This window comes from Bos mutus, chromosome 15 (genome assembly GCF_027580195.1).
Source record: "Bos mutus isolate GX-2022 chromosome 15, NWIPB_WYAK_1.1, whole genome shotgun sequence".
Taxonomy (NCBI): Eukaryota; Metazoa; Chordata; class Mammalia; order Artiodactyla; family Bovidae; genus Bos; species Bos mutus.
The window spans coordinates 78,946,209-78,958,874 of NC_091631.1; the positions used below are offsets into that span (position 1 = coordinate 78,946,209).

Sequence of the window (12,666 nt, forward strand, 5' to 3'; positions counted from 1 at the left end):
ATTGATTAATATTTCTATCTTTGTGCCAGTACCATACTGTCTTGATAACTGTGGCTTTGTAATAGAGCCTGAAGTCAGGTAGGTTGATTCCTCCAGTTCCATTCTTCTTTCTCAAGATAGCTTTGCCTATTCGAGGTTTTTTTTTATTTCCATACAAATTTTGAAATTATTTGTTCTAGCTCTGTGAAGAACACCATTGGTAGCTTGATAGGGATTGCATTGAATCTATAAATTGCTTTGGGTAGTATACTCATTTTCACTATATTGATTCTTCCAATCCATGAACATGGTATATTTCTCCATCTATTAGTGTCCTCTTTGATTCCTTTCACCAGAGTTTTATAGTTTCCTATATATAGGTCTTTAGTTTCTTTAGGTAGATATATTCCTAAGTATTTTATTCTTTCCGTTGCAATGGTGAATGGAATTGTTTCCTTAATTTCTCTTTCTGTTTTCTCATTATTAGTGTATAGGAATGCAAGGGATTTCTGTGTGTTGATTTTATATCCTGAAACTTTACTATAATCATTGATTAGCTCTAGTAATTTTCTGGTGGAGTCTTTAGGGTTTTCTATGTAGAGGATCATGTCATCTGCAAACAGTGAGAGTTTACTTCTTCTTTTCCAATTTGGATTCATTTTTTTTTCTGCTCTGATTGCTGTTGCCAAAACTTCCAAAATTATGTTGAATAGTAATGGTGAAAGTGGGCACCCTTGTCTTGTTCCTGACTTTAGAGGAAATGCTTTCAATTTTTCACCATTGAGGATAATGTTTGCTGTGGGTTTGTCATATATAGCTTTTATTATGTTGAGGTATGTTCCTTCTATTCCTGCTTTCTGGAGAGTTTTTATCATAAATGGATGTTGAATTTTGTCAAAGGCTTTCTCTGCATCTATTGAGATAATCATATGGTTTTTATTTTTCAATTTGTTAATGTGGTGTATTACATTGATTGATTTACGGATATTGAAGAATCCTTGCATCCCTGGGATAAAGCCCACTTGGTCATGGTGTATGATATTTTTAATGTGTTGTTGGATTCTGATTGCTAGAATTTTGTTAAGGATTTTTGCATCTATGTTCATCAGTGATATTGGCCTGTAGTTTTCTTTTTTTGTGTGGCATCTTTGTCAGGTTTTGGTATTAGGGTGATGGTGGCCTCATAGAATGAGTTTGGAAGTTTACCTTCCTCTGCAATTTTCTGGAAGAGTTTGAGCAGGATAGATGTTAGCTTTTCTCTAAATTTTTTGGTAGAATTCAGCTGTGAAGCCGTCTGGACCTGGGCTTTTGTTTGCTGGAAGATTTTTGATTACAGTTTCAATTTCCGCGCTTGTGATGGGTCTATTAAGATTTTATATTTCTTCCTGGTCCAGTTGTGGAAAGTTGTACTTTTCTAAGAATTTGTCCATTTCTTCCACGTTGTCCATTTTATTGGCATATAATTGCTGATAGTAGTCTCTTACGATCCTTTGTATTTCTTTGTTGTCTGTTGTGATCTCTCCATTTTCATTTCTAATTTTATAAATTTGATTTTTCTCCCTTTGTTTCTTGATGAGTCTGGCTAATGGTTTGTCAATTTTATTTATCCTTTCAAAGAACCAGCTTTTGGCTTTGTTGATTTTTGCTATGGTCTCTTTTGTTTCTTTTGCATTTATTTCTGCCCTAAGTTTTATGATTTCTTTCCTTCAACTAACCCTGGGGTTCTTCATTTCTTCCTTTTCTAATTGCTTTAGGTGTAGGGTTAGGTTATTTATTTGACTTTTTTTCTTGTTTCTTGAGGTATGCCTGTATTGCTATGAACTTTCCCCTTAGGACTGCTTTTAAAGTGTCCCACAGGTTTTGGGTTGTTGTGTTTTCATTTTCATTAGTTTCTATGCAAATTTTGATTTCTTTTTTGATTTCTTCTGTGATTTGTTGGTGATTCAGCAGCGTGTTGTTCAGCCTCCATATGTTGGAATTTTTAATAATTTTTCTCCTGTAATTGAGATCTAATCTTACTGCATTGTGGTCAGAAAAGATGCTTGGAATGATTTCTATTTTTTTGAATTTACCAAGACTAGATTTATGGCCCAGGATGTGATCTATCCTGGAGAAGGTTCCAGGTGTGCTTGAAAAAAAGGTGAAATTCATTGTTTTGGGATGAAATGTCCTATAGATATCATTTAGGTCTAACTGGTTTATTGTATCGTTTAACGTTTGTGTTTCCTTGTTAATTTTCTGTTTAGTTGATCTATCCATAGGTGTGAGTGGGGTATTAAAGTCTCCCACTATTATTGTGTTATTGTTAATTTCTCCTTTCATACTTGTTAGCATTTGTCTTACATATTGTGGTGCTCCCGTGTTGGGTGCATAAATATTTATAATTGTTATATGTTCTTCTTGGATTGATCCTTTGATCATTATGTAGTGACCATCTTTGTCTCTTTTCACAGCCTTTGTTTTAAAGTCTATTTTATCTGATATAAGTATTGCTACTCCTGCTTTCTTTTGGTCCCTATTTGCATGGAAAATCTTTTTCCAGCCCTTCACTTTCAGTCTGTATGTGTCCCCTGTTTTGAGGTGGGTCTCTTGTAGACAACATATATAGGGGTCTTGTTTTTGTATCCATTCAGCCAGTCTTTGTCTTTTTGTTGAGGCGTTCAACCCATTTACGTTTAAGGTAATTACTGATAAGTATGATCCCTTTGCCATTTACTTTATTGTTTGGGGTTCGAATTTATACACCGTTTTTGTATTTCCTGTCTAGAGAATATCCTTTAGTATTTGTTGGAGAGCTGGTTTCGTGGTGCTGAATTCTCTCAGCTTTTGCTTGTCTGAGAAGCTTTCGATTTCTCCTTCATATTTGAATGAGATCCTTGCTGGGTACAATAATCTGGGCTGTAGATTATTTTCTTTCATCACTTTAAGTATGTCTTGCCATTCCCTCCTGGCTTAAAGAGTTTCTATTGAAAGATCAGCTGTTATCCTAATGGGAATTCCCTTGTGTGTTATTTGTTGTTTTTCCCTTGCTGCTTTTAATATTTGTTCTTTGTGTTTGATCTATGTTAATTTGATTAATATGTGTGTTGGGGTGTTTCGCCTTGGGTTTATCCTGTTTGGGACTCTCTGGGTTTCTTGGACTTGGGTGATTATTTCCTTCCCCATTTTAGGGAAGTTTTCAACTATTATCTCTTCAAGTATTTTCTCATGGTCTTTCTTTTTGTCTTCTTCTTCTGGGACCCCTATGATTCGAATGTTGTAGCATTTAATATTGTCCTGAAGGTCTCTGAGATTGTCCTCATTTCTTTTAATTCGTTTTTCTTTTATCCTCTCTGATTCATTTATTTCTACCATACTATCTTCTAATTCACTAATCCTATCTTCTGCCTCTGTTATTCTACTATTTGTTGCCTCCAGAGTGTTTTTAATTTCATTTATTGCATTATTCATTATATATTGACTCTCTTTTATTTCTTCTAGGTCGTTGTTAAACCTTTCTTGCATCTTCTCAATCTTTGTCTCCAGGCTATTTATCTGTGATTCCATTTTGATTTCAAGATTTTGGATCAATTTCACTATCATTATTCGGAATTCTTTATCAGGTAGATTCCCTATCTCTTCCTCTTTTGTTTGGTTTGGTGGGCTTTTATCCTGTTCCTTTATCTGCTGGGTATTCCTCTGTCTCTTCATCTTGTTTAAATTGCTGAGTTTGTGGTGTCCTTTCTGTAGTCTGGCAGTTTGTGGAGTTCTCTTTATTGTGGCATTTCCTCACTCTGTGTGGGTTTGTATAGGTGGCTTGTCAAGGTTTCTTGGTTAGGGAAGCTTGTGTCGGTGTTCTGGTGGGTGGAGCTGTATTTCTTCTCTCTGGAGTGCAATGAAATGTCCAGTAATGAGTTATGGGATGTCTATGGTTTTGGGGTGACTTTGGTCTGCCTGTATCTTGGAGCTCAGGGCTGTGTTCCTTGCTGTTGGAGAATTTGCTTGGTATGTCTTGCCCTGAAACTTGTTTCACCCAGAGAGGTTTACAGCGTTATATGGAGAAGAGAAGAGTGAGGAGGGAGTTAGAGGTGACCCGAATGAGATGAGGTGGAATCAATAGAGGAGAGAGTGGGCTATTCAGTAATCTCTTCCTTATGTGCACTCCACAACTGGACTGCTCAGAGTTGTTCACAGAGTTATACAGAGAAGAGAAGAAGGAGGAAGGTGGCAGAGGTGGCCAGGAGGATAAATGGGGGGAATGAAAAGGAGGGAGACAGATCCAGCCAGTAATCAGTTCCCTAAGTGTTCTCCACCGTCTGGAACACACAGAAATTCACAGAGTTGGGTAGAGTAGAGAGGGGTTAGGGAGGAGATACAGGCGACCTGGTGGAGAAAGAGGAGAGTCCAAAGGGAGAGACAGCAGTTAAGCCAGTAATCTTGCTCCCTAGTGAAAAATGGGTACTGAAGATTGGGTTCTTAAAGGTACAAAATTGGTAACAAATATCTAGAAGCAAAAATTTAAAATCTAGAGTAGAGTTTGGAATTTCAAAAATATGATGTTAAAGAAAAGAAGAAGGAAAAGAAAGAGAAAAAATGAACAACAAAAACAAACAAGGTCGTGAAAATTATAAAGAAAATATAGGTACAAAATTGATAACTAATACCAAAAAGCAAAAGTTAAAAATCTAGAGTAGAGTTTGGAATTTCAAAAATACAATGTTAAAAAAAGAAGAAGAAAAAGAAAGAGAAAAAAACCAAACAAACAAGAACAAACAAAGTCGCATAAATTATTTAAAAAAATACAGGTACAAAATTGATAACAAATACCAAAAAGCATAAATTAAAAATAGAGAGTAGAGTTTGGAATTTCAGATATACAATGTTATTTAAAAGAAGAAAGAAAGAAACAGAGAAAAAGAAAAAGAAAAAGAAAAAGGGTCACAGAAATTATTTAAAAAAAAAAAAAAACTATAGGTACAAAATTGATAACAAATACCAAAAAGCTAAAATTAAAAATCTAGAGTAGAGTTTGGAATTTCAAAAATACAATGTTAAAGAAAAGAAGAAAAAAAAAAGTCAAAAAAATTATAAAAAATATATATATATATATATGAAGTTTGCTTAAAAAAAATAGGGTCTTTTTTTTTTTTTTGCAAAAGTAATTAGTTATAAAAGTGGAAATTAAAGGAATAATAGAGGACTTAAAATTTTTTTTTTAATTAAAAAAATAAGTTAAAAAAGAAAGAAAGAAAGAATGATCATACAAATAGTAAAAATACATCTAGGACTTTCTCCAGTTTTGTTGTGAGTATTGTGGGTTCAGTTCATTTTTGGCTAGTTCCTTGTTCCAACTTATATTTCTCAAGATCTATAGGCCCCTTCCTATGTAGTTGGTAGTAAAACTATTAAAACCATTAATAGTTTTAATCTATTGCCTGTAGCTTCCAAGGTGGTTCCCTGTTATAGCTTCTTCTGTTTGCTCGTCTCTTCAATGTCTGGTTTCCGCCCTGACACAAAGGGTACGGTGGAGGACACTTTTTTTTTTTTTTTTTTAGGCTCACTTGTTCAGTCGTGCTGAGGGGAGGTAGGGAGGGATGCTGCAAACAAATAACACTGGCGTGTGCTCGCAGTGCCTCAGCCACACTGGGTCTGCCCCCCCGTTCACGGCGCGTGTAGCCTCTCTGCTCACGCTGCTCAGGCTCTAGGTTGCTCCACCGAGAACCATCCGTGGCCGGCCCTGGGCTGCCTGTACTTCCCAGGTCCAAGCTGCTCAGGTTCAGGCACTCGGGCAGTCCTCAGAGGCGCAGACTCTCGGTTGGGCCTGCGTTTTGTGCCCTTCCCAGATCCGAGCAGCTCAGGTGATGAGGTGTTTGGTGCATGCGATTGCTGCGACTTATCGCCTCCCCGCCACTTGGTTATCTAGGTGTGCACCGGCACACCTTCTCAGGCAGATGTTGACTGTCCAGACCCCCAAGAAGTTTTAGTTAGCAAAGAAGCCTGCTTACAGTTTTATAGATAATGTCTCTCTGGGGCTGCGATTGTCCCCTTCCGGCTCTGGCTGCCTATCACCGGAGGGGGATGGTCTGCTGCTGGCTATCTCTGTTCAGTCCTTTGTTCCGTGCGCGGGCCTGGCGGTGTCATAGGTTAGGGCTGGCTTTTTGCGTGGTAGATATCCCACAGTCTGGTTTGCTAGCCCAAATTATTTCGCTCAGATAGTGTTCAGGGTATTCAGGCCAGATTCCTGCGATGCAGCCCTCGCCGCACCTCCCTGCCCAGCCCCCACTTGCTAATGGCGGATGAAGGCATCTGCACTGCTTCTCCACTAGGGGAGTTACCGTAGGGCTCGCAATGAGTGGGTTTTAATTGTTTATTTATTTTTCCTCCCTGTTATGTTGCCCTCTGTGCTTCCAAGGCTCGGCACAGATTCGGCAGTGAGAAGGTTTCCTGGTGTTTGGAAACTTCTCTCTTTTTAAGACTCCCTTCCCAGGATGGAACTCCGTCCCTCCCTCTTTTGTCCCTTTTTTTGTCTTTTATATTTTTTCCTACCTCCTTTCGAAGACTTGGGCTGCTTTTCTGGGTGCCTGATATCCTCTGTCGGCATTCAGAATTTGTTTTGTGGAATTTACCTGGCGTTTAAATGTTCTTTTGATGAATCTGTGGGGGAGAAAGTGTTTTCCCTGGCCTACTCCTCCGCCATCTTAGCTCCTCCTAACTTGCTGTTCTTAACAGGCTAATTGAATAAAACAAACTTTGAGGTTATTACATCTGGGATGAATTTGATTGAAAAGAAACTTTAGGGAATAAACACTCTATGATGCTAAAAAACTTACACCATTGAGTCTGAAAATATTTGCCCTGGAATGCAGAGAGGAACCATTGTTGCTTTGTGTGTGTATTTTTTTTTTCTCAGTATTTAAGAAAGTTGGTAACAGAAAAGGACAGGTAGATAATACAAATTCAGAGACTCTTCTAACAGTTAAGTGATAAATTACCTTTATATTTGTTTTCTTCCTTCTTTTTGGCTATGTAAAATTAGAGCATATTTGTCTACCTACTCTAGATGATAGATAGATGATCCCTATAAGTTAATAAAACTGTGACTTTGTAACCAACATAATGTGAAAAAAATGAGGTAAATGTTACCTTTTATGGAGTTATAGGAAACGATCAAGTTAAAAGCTCTTACTGAGCATCTGCAGTGTACAAAGCATTGTGTTGGAACTGTGGAGAATGATATTCAAAGAACATGTAGTTTTCTGATATTCTCATTCCAGGAAGAAAGCTAAAGTAAGCATACATATCCTTATTATAACCAATAAGAATAATACTATAAGAAAATTATAGATAAAGCCTTTAGAGAGCAAAAGAGTGGATTTCCTTTCTCACAAAAAAATCTCTGAAGGCCAGCTAGAGGATATTTCTCAGAAATTTAGTTTGAAGTTCCCAGAAGGTTGAAACAGCTAGAAATGGAAAGACACTCGAGGAAGAAAGAAGAGAGCAAGGTGAGTTCGGATATTCTACATCTATTTACTTTTCATCTTTGGCTGCTACATTATTTACATTATAGAGATTTCACATGATGTATCTACTACTTATTACATGCTCACATTGCATCATGAATACACCCTGATCATATAAAGGCTTTGATATAGTTCACTTGAGAATTATAGTCTCCATTTTCTAAGTCATGAAGTATTGTATACTACAAAATAGGTTAAGATTCCTTCTTTCAAGATCCAAGGGGAATCACTGAAATGTACTGATGTCTGCGGACACAGTATTTTTCAAATAAACTAGTGACTAAAGTAGTTTGAATTGTTTGGAACTTAAATGCACAAAAATGGACTTTATGGCTGTAGATCTGAGTGGATACATTTAATGTCTTTCTGAAACTACTGATTAAATACTTGATGAGGACATATGATTATTAACAAGTTAATTATCACACATGTTTATGATTCTCAAGTTATCTTAAATAAACAAGTCCAGATGTGAAAAGAGAGATAAGCTTGTCCTGGAAAATAATAGGAAAATACATTTGACAACATACAAATCCAAAACTATAATACTCAAAGGAGTGACTGATGTCAGGGAATACTGATGTGAAATAGACTTTCACCTTGTTTCCAATGGTTATCATATTTCCAAGTGTTAAATATGTTATGGTGCATCACTCTTTAAAATCAGTGAAGGAAAGGAAGAGCTTCTTGTAATGATTAATATATCAGGACAATTAGTCTTGATATATTAGTTTAAGATTATGCAAGTCAAAAGAGATTTTTTAATACTTGAAAACCCAAATTGAGTAACTTTATTAGACATATTCTGAAGAGTACCCCCCCACCCCAGGAATAAGGGATATTTCATCTCTGTTGAAGAGAAGAAAGTTCACCATGAGAGAGAAAAATACATTGAAAGGAAATCTTGTCCCTAGCTATTCTGTCATAATCTGCACTTTGGCTGTTCACAACTTTCAAGACATGCATTGAAGGTTGGATGGATTGAGGAGAGGCACAATGGAGTAATTAAGTCTTCCAGATGATATTTAAATGCATGACATTTCATTTTTTATTTATACTTGCATATAGTGCCACTTGCCAGCATCATCTTTATAACAAAGAACTAAAGAAAAAAGGTGTTCTTGGAAATGACCCCATGATAATATTTCTTTTAAAATATGAAAACAGAAATCTTCATCCAAAGAAGGGACATTTTAAGTTGAATAATTATTTGCCAGGACAGAAACAAACTGAATGAAGAAGTCAGTTGTTATTTATTATTACTCTTTTGGAAAATTACATTACCCTCCCTCTTCTGCTTTCCTGCTCTTGCAGCAATGTGAAGTTTTCAGGTACCTGAGAATACAATCTCTACTGGGAATATAACCATGACCAGGTCCTAGACCAACTGCCAGGTGACATCCTCCAATAAAAGAAAACCACCTCAGGTTTAACAAGCTTAGGTAAAAGCTTGAATTTTTAAACATAAGCTTTTAATTAATAAATTCTCTTTCATTTAGAAATTTAACTTCAGGAAGTCATTTTGAAATGTAACTTCAGGAAATGTGAGTGCTTAAAATGTACTTTTCCAAGACTGGAGAATGAAAAAAGAATAATGGGTATTTTTGAAATATTATCAAATAACAGAGATCATTCACTCTGTTCATCATATACATCAAGGACTTAATATAAATGTGCTTGGAGGTTGAAACAGATTATTTAAAGTAATATGTCTTTTCTCTTTTCAAACTAGGGTATCTAGAAGACAGTTTGTGCTACTTTTAAAATAAATATGTATAATAAATGGAAAATGTATAAGTTATGTGTGAACAAGATATTCTTTAAGGTGCTAAGGATGATGTATGACTTTATGTCATACCACCAAGGGCAGTCAAATATACCCTAAATAATGAGTGATGCACAATTCTTGGGATTCTGAATATACATTCAATACGGCCAAAAAATGACAAAGAGAATAACAAAATGAAGCCATATATTACATATATTCATAAAATTAATCATAATCATATCAGGTCTATCAAGGGATTGTATTTAAAGAGTCTTATTGGAAAGTTTAACATTCACAAGCTTATATGAGACTCATAATGACCCTATGAAATGGCCATTACAAATTGAAGAACAAACGTTATTACTAAGAAACAAACATATAGTATAAATTATTGGAAATAATATACCTAGTAAGCAAATTTGATTTTACTTAAAATATTCCATCATATATTGCACCGTATATTGATTTATTTTTTGCAGATAATCCATTTCTCATTCATCTCTTATCTCATTCATGAAATCATGAAGCTGAACAATAATGTGACTGAGTTCATTCTACTTGGGTTATCACAGGATCCTGTTAGGAAGAAAATAGTGTTTGTCACTTTCTTGTTTTTATATTTGGGAACATTACTGGGTAGCTTCCTGATTATTTCCACCATCAAGACCAGCAGGACATTTGGAAGTCCAATGTACTTCTTCCTTTTCCACTTATCTTTATCTGATACCTTTCTCTCAACTTCCATTGCCCCTAGAGTGATTTCTGATGCCCTTAGGGGAAAGAGCACAATCTCTTTCAATGAGTGCATGACTCAAGTCTTTGCATCACATTTTGTTGTTGTTGTTGTTGTTGCCTAGAGATCTTCATCCTTATTCTCATGGCTGTTGACCACTATGTGGCCATCTGTAAGCCCCTTCGATACATGACCCCCATGAGCCATCGAACCTGTGGTGTGTTGGTAGCTGTGGCCTGGGTGGGGTCTTGTGTTCATTCTTCAGCTCAGATTCTTCTAGCCTTGAGTCTGCCTTTCTGTGGTCCCAATGTAATTGATCATTATCTATGTAACTTGCAGCCTTTGTTGAAATTGCGTGTACAGACACCTATGTGACCAACCTACTCTTGGTGTCCAACAGTGGTGCCATCTGTACAGTGAGTTTTGCCATGCTGCTGTTCTCCTATGCTATCATCTTGCATTCTCTGAGAAACCACAGTGCTGAAGAGAGGAAGAAAGCCCTATCCACCTGCATCTCTCACATCATCATGGTCATCTTGCTCTTTGGTCCTTGCATATTTATATACACATGCCCTGCAACTACCTTCCCCATACATAAGATGATAGCTGTGTTTTACACACTTGGAACACCTTTGATCAACTCTTTGATTTACACACTAATGGATACAGAAGTGAAAAATGCCATGAGAATGTTATGGGGCAAGAAACTGACAACAGGTGACAAAAGATAAATGGAAGATAAATATTAAAATTTTCATATTTTTCTTCAAGTTTAGATTGACCTACAAGTCCCCAGAAAATATTATCTTTTACTGTCAGTTCATTTCACTCAGTCATATCTGAATCCTTGTGACTGCATGAATCGCAGCACACCAGGCCTCCCTGTCCATCACCAACTCCCGGACTTCACCCAAATTCATGTGCATCGAGTCGGTGATGCCATCCAGCAATCTCATCCTCTGTCATCCCCTTCTCCTCCTGCCCCCAATCCCTGCCAGCATCAGGGTCTTTTCCAATGAGTCACTTCTTTGCATGAGATGGCCAAAGTATTGGAGTTTTGGCCTCATCATCAGTCCTTCCAATGAACACCAAGGACTGATCTCCTTTAGGATGGACTGGTTGGATCTCCTTGCAGTCCAAGGGACTCTCAAGAGTCTTCTCCAACACCACAGTTCAAAAGCATCAGTTCTTCAGTGCTTCAATATAGACAGTCCACTCACGTCTATATATGACCACTGGAAAAACCATAGCCTTGACAAGACAGACTTTATTGGCAAAGTAATATCTCTACTTTTTAATATGCTATCTAGATTGGTCATAACTTTCCTTCCAAGGAGTAAGGGGATGACAAAGGATGAGGTGGTTGGATGGCATCTCCGACTCAGTGGACATGAGTTTGAGTATGCTCCAGGAGTTGGTGATGGACAGGGAAGCTTGATGTGCTGCAGTCCATGGAGTCAAAAAGAGTTGGACACAACTGAGTGACTGAACTGACTGAATCGTCTCAATATAAGTAGAAAAAATTTTGACAAAATTCAACACCTACTTATGGTACAAACTCTTCAGAAAGTGGGCATAGAAGGAACATACCTCAAGTTAATAAAGACCATCCATGACAAATATAGAGCAAATACCATTCTCAGTGGTGAAACCATTCCCCTAAAATCATGAACAAGACAAGGCTCCACTCTCACCACTATTATTCAACATAGTTTGTGAAGTCCTGGCCATGGCAATCTGGGAAGATAAAGAAAAGAATATAAATTGGAGAAGAATAAGTAAAATTATCTGTTTGCAGATTACATAATATTGCACATAGAAAATCCTAAAGATGTCACCAGAAAACTACTGGAGTGAACCAACAAGTTTGGTAAAGTTGAAAGATAGAAAACTAATGCACAGAAATCCCCTGCATTCCTATACACTAACAATGAAAGAGCAGAAAGAAAAATTAAGGAGACAACCCCATTTACCACTGCAACATAAAGAATAAAATGCCCAGGAACAAACCTACCTAATGAAACAAAAGACCTATACTCAGAAAACTATAAAACACTGAAATGAAAGAAACCAAAGATGATACAAACAGATGGAGAAATATATTATGTTCTTGGATCGGAAGAATAAATAGTGTGAAATTGAATATTCTATTGAAATAAATCTATAGATTCAATGCAATCCCTATAAAATTACCAATAGCATTCTTCATAGAATTAGAACAAAAATATTTACAATTTGTATGGAAACACAGTCTATGGGGTCTTAAAGTGTCAGACATGACAGAGTGACTGAACTGAACTGAACTGACTGATAGAAACAAAGAAGACCTCGAATATTCAAAGTAATCTTGCAAAAGAAATACAGAGCTGTGACTGTGACTTCAAGCTATACTTCAAGCTAAAGTAATCAAGACAGAATTTTACTGGCACAAAAATAAAAATATAGATAAATGATATAGGATAGAAGCCCAGAAATAAGCCCACACACCTATGAGCACCTAATGTATGACAAACGAGGCATGAATATACAATGAGAAAAGACAGTCTCTTCAGTAATGGTGTTGGGAAAGTTGGCCTACTATATCATACACAAAAATAAAATCAAAATGGACAAAAGACCTATATGTAACACTGAACACTATACAATTGCTAGAAGAATACATAGGAGAAATACTCTTTGACATAAGC

At 36.6% G+C, this 12,666-nt stretch overlaps 1 pseudogene; it reads left to right on the top strand.

Annotated features, from left to right (window-relative positions):
• The first annotated feature begins 9,767 nt into the window (after positions 1-9,767).
• On the top strand, positions 9,768-10,710 carry LOC102266777 (olfactory receptor 4C16-like; annotated as a pseudogene).
• The last annotated feature ends 1,956 nt before the right edge of the window (positions 10,711-12,666 follow it).